A 10,949-nucleotide genomic window follows, 5' to 3' on the forward strand; every position below is an offset into this window, starting at 1 on the left:
TTTTCTATGCTTTTGTGAAGCTGTAGAGTAGGTCTCATGTCTCTCTGCAATCTGAACTGTAGACAAGCCTTAACTGTTAAATGTCTTTTCCACAAGATCAGACGACCCTGTGCCTTTGACTAAAATACCTATCTGTCCATCTGAGAATGTAATTTTGCAAATGGACATAGCTACATACCAGCTTTCCTTCCTTTAAATAATTTGTCGGGGTGTCTTTGAGCTGTGCCTTTTGTGTGCATGTGTGTAACTGTTAATCAATGTTAAGTCATTGCAATGTAAAATTCCTTCTTCGGCCAGTTCTCTTAAGGTTCATTGTACCTTTTCTGGCAGAGACAGTGCACATTCTCACCCTACCTCAAATTCAAATAATTTATATTGGACATTCAATGCATGCATACAACCACTGTTAGGTAGACTGAAGTACAAATAGCTCCATCGTATTCAGATGAGCAAAAATACTCATTTAATTTGTTTGATGTAGAAAGGTTGAAAGTAAAGAATTCTGATTGTTTTGGCTGATTCTAAAGATCACTAACAAAGTGGCTTTGTTCTCTAGCAATGTCTGCTTGTTAGTGCAGTGAAGCTTAGTTTTTGCACACACATGCACCAACATACACACAGCTACGCCCTTTAAAGTCCCCAGGTGTGGTTTGTAAAGATGGAGGCTCTCTGAAGGTGAACCCCATGGTGAGCAAAGGCGGGCTGCTGTGATTTGTGAGTGTGTGTGTGTGTGCGTGTATCAGTCCTTTCATGTATTCACTTGTCTATAATGTCTGTATTTGGGGCTGACTGTCATGTAGTCAGTCAGCTTGAAAAAAGAGGCGTACAAAGGAGAAAGCCTGAAACTGGACAAACACAAATAAATGATACGTTTTTCACTCTGTTAGTTTCCTTAACTGAAAAATAATTGGAAAAAGCAAATAAAAATTCTGGAGATTGAAAAATGCAGCAGATTTCAAGAAAAAGGTGGGGGTTGAAGGATGTAGGGATGCAGCTTTTATCTAGAGGAGGAGAAGCCAAATTAGAAACGTGGCATGATCCCCCCCTCCTGGGACTGAGTCAATTAGCTTGCCTGGAAGAGCTGCCAAGAGGCTAGGGCTGGGGGATGGTGCTGATAAAGAGGGTGGTGGTGGGCGTGGGATGGAAGTGTGGGGACGGGATGACACAGGACAAGGCCAAGGGCCTCAGCAGAAAGGTTTTCATGGGATGGTGGGAGGATAGCAATTATACAAAATGTTGTGTGTGGTTCTGCAGGTGGAACAGGCTGCTCACTCATCTTGTCATTAGACGATCCAGAGTCCCTAAGCTCTCTGTATTTAAGTGTTCAGTAAGAGCCAAGATAATGATCCCCAAATTATTCCAGATTGTCAGATTATCATTTAAATAATACATGATGACCTTGTTCTAATGAGGATGGACCACAAGAACTGTGGATGAAACTACGGTAACTGGAAGATACAAAAAGGAATTATGAAGAAAAAAAGGACTGCAGGTCTGATGGTCGATGTGTGACAGCAGCTGTGCTGCAGGATAAAACTGGAGTGGAAGGAAAAAGAACAACGAGAGGCTTGAAGCTCTGACAGAATGCCTTTTTTTTTTTTTTTTTTACCAGATCATGCATCAAATCACAGCTGGAAATGTAGAAAAGCTTCTGCCAAAACTGTCATCGAAATATGAAGCATTACCAATGAATATGATATTCAAAAACCTTAGAAAACAATCTATTTCCTTAATTCTTTGTCTTTTTCCATCTGTGATACTGAGCAGTTGTAGAACTGCAGTAAGCAGGATTACAGGTGGTGATAAGGGGGGGAGTGTGTAAAAAGCTGGGATGTGTAAAGTAGACAGGGAAAAGGGAGGAGGCAGTCCTGAGAGTAAGGGAGGAGGAGGGGAAAGGAAGATAAAATACAGGCAGGCAAATATATAAAAACAGGGGAGCAGTAGAGACAAAAAAGGTTGAAAAAATTAGAAGTTAGGAAGTTAAAAAAAAAAGAAAGCAAAGCTAATGGTTATGCTCCAAACAACAAACCTTTTACTTACTGATAAAAATGAATCAAATCAGTCTTGTGGACACTCATCGATGAGCTTCTCATTAGGACACCCACAGTAGTCAGTGACAAAGAGAGGAGGTATGACGGGATTCAGCATAAAAATCCCAGTAAGACTGAGTATGTGTGTGTTTATCAAATGAGATGCCAGACAGCCCATGTATGTGGTATCATCACCAGTGGCAGTAGAGGGTGGCAGGCACTTGATTGACAGGTTAAAGAGAGAAAAAGAAGGAGAAGAAGCTGAACTGCACACGCTCAGTAACGTGTCAGCAGGCAGGCCTGCGTCTCCGGCCTTATCTGACAGGCACACTGCAGAACAGCAAAATCCTCTGCATAAGCCCCTCAAGCACTCCCCTGGGACATACAGTGTGTGTTTGCGTATGTGTGACAGAGATGGTGGGAATCTCGTTATTTTTCCATCTTTCTGTGTAAAGCTATTAATTCCCCCTTCACCTTCAACACCACGTGACTGCTCAAGGTGATGAGACAGGAGAGGCCTGGAGTCCAAACTCACAGGTATCCCTATGCACATAGATACACAAATTGAAAGTGCAATTACAGGTCAGTCTGGCAAAGGAAAGGTTGTTCTGCACCAGCAACTGATCATACTGGAGCATTCAGGGAAGACAGAAGATATTAGAAAGGAGGATAACTGTTCAGGAAGGGAAAGTGGAGGGCAGGAAGGCTAAAGGAAGAGACAAGTAAAGGACAAAAAGCATCAGGGGAGCAAAAAGACAATGGTGGAGACATCTTTGGAGGGGAACTTCTTGGTGCCAAAAGAAATTCTTACTCATTTTCAAAACAGTACATTAATTTACCTGTTTGAGGTGAACTTGACATTTTTCATTAGTGCTGATACCAAACAAATTTTATTACAGACATGATGTTACAGTGACATATTCCAGCATTTTTAAATATTGCCGATTTTAGTCATATCTTAGTTACAGTGTTAGAGGAAACAGGATTCTATGACTCTCTGCTGATAGAAAACTCTAATGATTTTACTTTATCAATAATTTGGATCTTTAGATGTTCTTAAGATCAATTTATAATGGTTTTCTTTGACTGTTGATTCCAACTTGAGCCTAAAATATATCAGTTAAGCTCTGGATGGATCTATCAAATTGATCTATGTACCCACGGAGTTACAACTGAAGCAGGTGGACCTGCTTCTATTCCACCAGATCTCCAGATCATTGTAAAAGCAAGACAGAACCAACGTTCCTGATAACAAAAACACAACATTTCAACCATAGTATGAGAAAGTGACTGACTTTTCTTTAATTATTATACATTTAATGTTTTTGAGCCTATGGTTTCTAAAATCACTTGCATTTTGACCATGTTTTATTCACATATTTGGTTGAATTTGGAGCAAAAAGGGGGTCTCCAAAAGCGGGTGTGTAACTTAAAATCTAACATCTGGGTTTAACAGAGATCTATTTTATTCTTCACTCTGCTTATTTAATGACAAGAGAAAATCTGTAACTCCCTTTATCTAACACATTAAGGCCTTTTTGCCAAATAAAGAAGATACAGATTTATTTCACTTCACTTTTTCAGTTAGTCTGAAGGCTAAAAAACATTGGATTTTCATATGATTATTTATTGTTGATTGCCTACAGTATTCAGTGCATGGTGTCACTTGTCTTTATAACGTCTCCAGAGAAAATTCATTTTTAAACAGCACACTCTCTGACTTGTTAACAAGTTATATATTTACAAAAACATTGTGCAACAATGTGATATTTTACATATTTCATTAGGTCTTAATTTGGATTCACTGCTCCATCACATTGTTAGAAACCTGACACCGAGATATATTTTTGAACACTCCGTTTGTTATCCTGGAAGATCTCCTCACATTAAAAGCTTGAACTTGAACATTCGTCAAGGTACTACCTACATCCTTTATCTACCTCTTGAAACAAAGTGATGAATTAGGAAAACTATCCTTTCTGACCTCAGGCTCAACCCTTTAGTTACTCATCCATCCATCCATCCATCCATCCACTGGCTCAGGTTATCCACACATATCAAATGACACCTTTAAAACATGAGATGTGTTGTTTTCTATGGTGTCTATATCTTCCTTTATGTTTAAAACTATTGACTTGGTTATCATGCACACTTCACTGATCGGTTTCTACTCAAAGTAGTAAGAACCAGCAACTTATTTGTAAAAACACAATGACCAGCAAAAAGATCATAATCTACCAGGAAAACTCCAGAAAATATGTGCTTTATTTATATTTATTCATTCTATTCCTACATTGGAATATTCTGAGCTAACCATGCCATTAAGGTATCAAATGTACTGGAGACTACAGACAAAATGTTTGTGTATGTGAATATAGTTCCTCTCTTTTACCTTTAGCACTCAGGATATGAAAACTGCACATTTTGCATGAAACTGCAGAGAAGCATTGTACACAAAGTTTTCAAGCTCTGAACACATTTTTTTTTTTAATGGTAACTACACAGAGAAACGACAGTTACCCATTAACTTTCTAGCACACACACACACAGACTCACATTATACCCTTCATTAGTTGTGGCTTCCAAATCCAAATTCAATCCGTTTTTTTTCCAAATCAGAAGGTTTGAAAAAGAAAACCAAAAATAAATAATAAAAAGAAACTGATGAAAGTTTGATGCTAACAGCCTTTTGCTTTTTATTTGAATGAGATAACAACCTCCTCTTCCGTCTGTCCCCTCTGGCTATAGGGGGAAAAGTCAATATTTTAAGAGAGCAGAGACATTCATTAAATATTTCAAACAAAGGAAAACTGGCATTGCAGCCAGCTCTCTGCAAACAGGCAACCAACACAGAGAAACAGACCAACACTGGCAGTCCATGAGAAGATTTTTATCATCTGGCCAACCCAGACGGATTCAGTATTGTAACATACATTATTTCTTTAAATATTTTATTTCTGCTTTGTGCATTTGCTACCCACTTTCTTCTGAACTTGTGGATATTTTGCCGTCTGAGCCTAGGGTTAAGGGAAAGGTCAATGTGTTTTTTCCGCCTTGGAAGGGTTGAGTGAGAGGTTAATGGGTTTCAAGGTGTGACAGTGGATCAGTCTATAGCCACTTTAACTGTAGAGTTACCCCGGTGGTCCATTCATCACCTGACAATCAGTACACCCAGCTTGAAACCAGAGAAGATGCTCCGTTAAATAAATGTCCACTTTGCTGCTCTCTGATGTTAAATGACTGCACAGGTGAGCGAATTCAGCCTGTGAACATGTGGTCAAAACGATTATACTGAGCATTTGCTCTTAGATGCACTGAGGCTGTTTGTCTGAGGCAGAAATCCTGTGACACTAAATAAACCGTGTATTTTGAATACAGAGCGTGAGAGAATGATTACCATGAGTAGCAACAGACCTCACGTTGAACAAAGATTAATCAACTATCACCTCCAGATACTCAAGAGAAACAAGCTGTCCTTTTTATTTATTTGGAGGCCATCATGCATAAATCTTACCACGATTTATCTCCTTGTGACTTTTACTTTGAACAGTAAACATGGGGCACAACACAGTGGAACACAGTAAGAGCTTTACAGGCCACCATTTCTGTGACACAATAAGTCAATTAAAAAGAAAAAAGAGATTAAAAAAAAAAATCAGTATTTCAATTGCTCCAAGTGGTTTATCTGGTTTTTAAAAATGCCAGAAATGCAATAGAACCACCAACACTTCTGATTGTGGCAGCTTAAGCCGAGAAATAAGGTGCAGGTTTTCGAGCGCACTCATTTTAAAGGCGGCTACAAAGTGTGTGCTTTTCAGCTGTCCAAGCTGAAGAATGCCAAAAGTTACAGAATCGTGGCAGTATCTTTGATTGTGGCTGGAATTTTGTTGTCAAGCATCAGTCGGCAATAGAGGTTCAAAGACAGCTATTGCATTATGCAACCAAAGATAGCAAGTGACAATTTTCTAACTGCATCAAACATTTAGGATGATGATCCTGTAGTGTGACTGCTGCTATGACCTAATCTACTAACCAACAAATACAAATGTGGAGTGGTGTGTTGATCAATGCAACATTGGCACTGTTGACAATCGAAACAATCAAAAATCCCAAAGTGTGCATTCAGTGTAGACTCTAAGCAAAAGATAACATGTGGAATTCCAACAACCAAACCTGGTTGAGTTGAAGCACCAGAAGACTCGTCTGTGATGTTTTCTCTAGCTCAAACTATGACCACAGTAAAAAGAACCCAGCGGTGACAACATACGCTGTAATAAACAGAGCAGTCATTTTTCTGTCTGTCAGGTCAAAAAAATCCTTCTTTATGTAAGTATGATGCTTGAAATAAGTGTTGCTTTTCTGTCACACAGCCTATGAATTAGTAGGTATCCTAATCATACAGTCTGCATACATCGAACATGATGTTGTAGCTAAGTTCATTAGAAGCTTCTCATGTATTGCGGCTTGCAGTGAACTTATAAGACGGCAACAACTTCACAAAATGTTACCGCCTCAATGCTAACCAAAGATTATTCATTTCTGGGCTAAAAATCTTTAACTACAACTGAATCATCATCACATGGTTGGATGGTCATCTTTCCTATACATAGAAAATAGAGAGGATATATCCATTGGGATACATTGATTTGTCAACTGACATTTATCTCTTGCCATATTTTTAAGCCAAAAGTGAGCAGCACTAAGTAATGAGGTAGTGATACCACGGATGATTTGGCTTGTTTAGCAAGCTGTGCCCATGATTCACGGATTTGACATCAACTGAGATACTACTATCTAATTAACAACTCTAATTAACTGAAGAACATACAGCAAACAGAGGCAAACTAAAAGCAAAATTGTAGAAAAGAATATATAAAAAACATAATTTCAAAACAATGCGCATGTGTCTAATGTTTCTGTGGTATTAACCTCCCGAGTTGTAGTCTATGACTCCCAATGACTCAAAGGCATGTCAAGCCAGTCACCCTCCCACTGAATTATGGACTTATTTTCAAAAGGACCACAAGCACACTAAGCAGTCAAAGGGCTTTCAGCTAATGGCACCATAATGGCATGTGGCAAAAACTTACCGGGAGAAGTTAAGGCGTTTTTGAATGGGGGTATTTTTTGGGACAGCAGCCTTCAGTGGTATTGTACTTTATGGAGCTGCAGACCAGCTAGCTAAATCATTTTTTCATACGGCCTATGATTGAAACAAATAAAAATCATTGCAACCAAAGAACCATTTTTACCAGCGTCCACTTTTGTGAAGACATCTGTAAGACTGAAAAAACAAGCCTCCAACTAAAAGCAAGGTCAGCTTTCAGTCTTTTTATTATATGTTTCATATTTATAAAACTTCCCTCTGTTCTAGGATATTTATGTTTCAGTGACCTCGTTCCAAGAAAATCTATGGGCCAACCTTTATCTGCAGTGGTCCGCATAAAGTGCAACAAAACCTGATAGTTAGAAAACTTTATTCACCAGGCAAGAAGATCTCATACAAAGTGATTCAGTGCCATCTTGATTCCATTGTACAGTAACTACAAACACATCAATGATCTAAAGCAAATGAAAACGCTTTTAAAAAAGGCTTTATTTACACAGGCAAAGGGAACCAAAAAAATAGCTTGCATGATGAGCTCTCCTTTAAAGCCAAACTATATCTGCAGTGACTCACAGATACAATCATCTAGATAAAATATAACACTTCCGAATATATGAAAGTTAACAGATGACGCAGTGAGTGTTATGTAAGCAATGTGTTGGGCCAACAACAAGTGCAAAGTAAGGGTTAATATGCGGGCTCAGTGGCATTGTAATGGGAGTTACTGTGCAGGTTAAGAGAGCTTTGGGGTGGAGGGGCTATAAAGACGAGTGAGACCATGGATTATAGGACTGAATAGATTAAATGACACACCTGTAGGACAGAAAACATGTATACACCTATTTGCACACAAAACAGAGGATCTTCTGATTGACAGGAAAATTAGAAAGAAGGAGCTAAAGTACATAAAGGAGGACAAATACACAAAGCTTTATATAGGTAGGTAAGTGAATAGTTAGAAAGATAGTGATAAGGAAGAAAGAGGAGAGGGTGGGAGAGAGGATGAGAGCGAAGCAGAGTGACATGGAATAAGCCTCTGTCATTATTTGGGGGATTTTGGTGAAAAACTGCAGAAAAGACTGAAGGAAATAAGATTAGACAGAAAAAGTAAGAGTGTGGTGGGATAAGGTGAGAGGTAGATAATGATAGACTAACAGCAGGTGTAAAGAGAAAAAAACAATGATTTATGATCTTTAAAACTCAAAACATGTTTTATTGCTAAAGTAGGAATTAATGGCTCTCAACCTCGTTAAAACTTGTGATGTTCTTAAGCTAAAGAAGAAGTTTAATGTTTCATACCAATGCCACATGGAAAAAAAACTGTCTGCAAAAGCAACAATAACTCCCTCCAAATCTCCCACTTCTACTGGTGGACCATCAGGAAATAAAACATCCAAGACATGTTCCTGCCAGCATGCAGACTCCTTGCCTTTATGCTCAGATAAATCACCAACTGATCAAATTCAATCACAAATAACAAACCCACAAAATGCTCCCACTTGTATATTCCCTGTGAAAATGAGTCCACACATATGCTGTCCAGCAATACTATTATGCTACTCATAAAAATCCCCCTTGTGAATAGCACAGATCTGAAACAACAACTACAACAGATCTGACAGATGTACATGTGTATAATCCATTACAACACAAACCCACATAGGGTATTCCCCAGCTTCAAGAGACTACTTTGCAGGTTCTTTTAAGTCTCAGTTATCAAGAACTGTTTTGGAAAATAAAAATTATTTTTTTAAAAACACCCATGCACACATCACTATGTCCCAAAGTCAAACACACACTTCCACAAATCATTTACTCATTTAACTGAAATCTCTGATAAATACATTTTCCTGAGACAATACTGTTGTGAAGGACAAAAACCAGAGCCAGAGCTTCATGAATTCTGTAATTCAATCACAATCTCACCTTCATCAGCTGCTTGCACTGCTTGTGTCCCGTCTCAGTCCTCAGCCCCTCTGAGTCATTTTCCCTTTGGCAGGTGCCGTCATGGTCAAATAGTCCAAAGGGCTGGAGAAGCTATTCTGTGTTTATTTTTCTCTGACTCTCTTATTTCATTCAGTCCTTCTCTGAGTCCTGTTGTGATTTGAATCACCACAAGAAAAGCTATATTTATTTGTAGGTGTGTGTGCTCACAACTCCAAAGATCCTGGAATTCCTGAGTCCTGCGCTAAAGAGAGAGCCTGGCTGAGCTCCCTCTCTGTCTCTCTTTCTGCACTCCTTTTCTTTTTTTTTCCTTTCCCTCCCGTCCGGAGAGAGAGGAGGGGAAGAAACTCAGGGGGTGGGACGGAAGACAGAAGCTGCTTTCAGCCAACTCTTTCTCTATCTGCTCTTCCTCCCTTGCTTTCTCTTCCCATGTCCTTTTCCCTGCTCTTCTTTCTTTTTGCCTTACTTTTACGCTCTGTCTTTTGGCTTGTCCTCTGTGACAGATACTCTTTCACCGCTCAGCAAGGCGTGAAAGCAAAGCTCTCTCTGTCACACACACATGCACACACTTCCCTTTCTTTCAATGCCACTCCCTCATCCACAGTCCAGAGGTAAAGTCGGTCCCTTGTTCTGTCACACAGCCACAGGACACTATAGTTTGAGATATTTTTAATCTCTGTGATACTTTTCTGGTTAACTAAAGGTTAGATAAATAAGAAAAATAAGCTTTGTTCATCTCCTGCTGCTGTGCACAATTTATCCCTAAATGGTCAGTTCATTGCGAGTTCATGAGTGCTCGTCATTGTGTGACTTCAGTCCAAAGTTCTGTCTAAAATATCACACATTCTTTGAAAGATCAAGTCATCCGTTAGTTCTTTGTTCTTTATTGAGTCTGCTGTATTTTTCCAAATTGTAAATTTTGACTTGCTGAACATGTTGAAATGAACAGTCAGTATTTAATAATCAAACCCATAACACTGCTACACTTGGTATTTTATCTGCAGACTGTTCTTCTCTGGACTAAATGAAATGTATTATGTTATATTTATGGGAATATTATGTTATATTCATCATATTTGTGGAGGGAACACTGAGGATGCAATTTACTCCAGTGAAAGTAGATACCGTATCTAAAAAAAACAACAAAAAAAACCCCACTTAGTTTTGATATTATTGATATTACATCATTAGTGACGTTTCTTGGAGTCAATGGATGTTTTAGGTCTTTCAACATCCATAACCCTGTAACCTACACCAGCTACAAAACTCATGTCCTGGCCTACAGGCCCCTGTGATGACCAGGATGCTGAAAGACCCACAAAGGAACTGACCTTGCCCAACCCCTAAGGGCTTGGGTGCTCAGTATTAGGAGCTCAGTATTCTTTGCCCTCTTTCTAATATTGCTTTCCCAGACATTGTCCACCCAAAGAACTGTGTGTTAGAAAAAAAGGATTATGGAGGGTTTCTAAAATTGGCACAATGTCTGGTCTTTGCAGAGTTATTATAGCAGTTTCTGAGAACTTCTGCTACTTCTTTAAGTCAGCCTTAAGTCCAGGAGAGATGGTCCCATCAGGTGTTGTTCTTCTTCAGCCACACAGAGGGTGATGGTCAGACATGCTTGCAGGTTTCCGTTATGGCTTTCAGGACTTGATCATGGTACCCAGGCTAATGCCTTTCAACAAGGGCTTCAAAACAGATACTGAGGTTGGGTTCCAAGGACCATATCTTCATGTATAGAGGGTGAGCAAATGACTCGTAGCCTCAGTAAACGATCTTATCTACTCTTACAGATTTCCACATATGATGACACCAACATCCACACTACAATATAATAAGTGTCAAAGAAAGACTGTGGTTATGGCAAATTA

The 10,949-nt window shown here is 39.1% G+C and overlaps 1 protein-coding gene across 1 annotated transcript in view; it reads right to left on the minus strand.

Annotated features, from left to right (window-relative positions):
• Positions 1-9,623, minus strand: part of sema3b (sema domain, immunoglobulin domain (Ig), short basic domain, secreted, (semaphorin) 3B) — a 71,777-nt gene extending 62,154 nt beyond the window's left edge. Inside the window, exon 1 of the mRNA XM_072366337.1 lies at positions 9,064-9,623. The gene's annotated coding sequence lies outside the window, so the exon portion shown is untranslated. The remainder of the gene's footprint in view (positions 1-9,063) is intronic.
• Between the last annotated feature and the right edge of the window lie 1,326 nt (positions 9,624-10,949).

This window comes from Leuresthes tenuis, unplaced genomic scaffold (assembly GCF_036924035.1).
Source record: "Leuresthes tenuis unplaced genomic scaffold, fLeuTen1.0.hap1 SCAF_16, whole genome shotgun sequence".
In the NCBI taxonomy this organism is placed as follows: domain Eukaryota; kingdom Metazoa; phylum Chordata; class Actinopteri; order Atheriniformes; family Atherinopsidae; genus Leuresthes; species Leuresthes tenuis.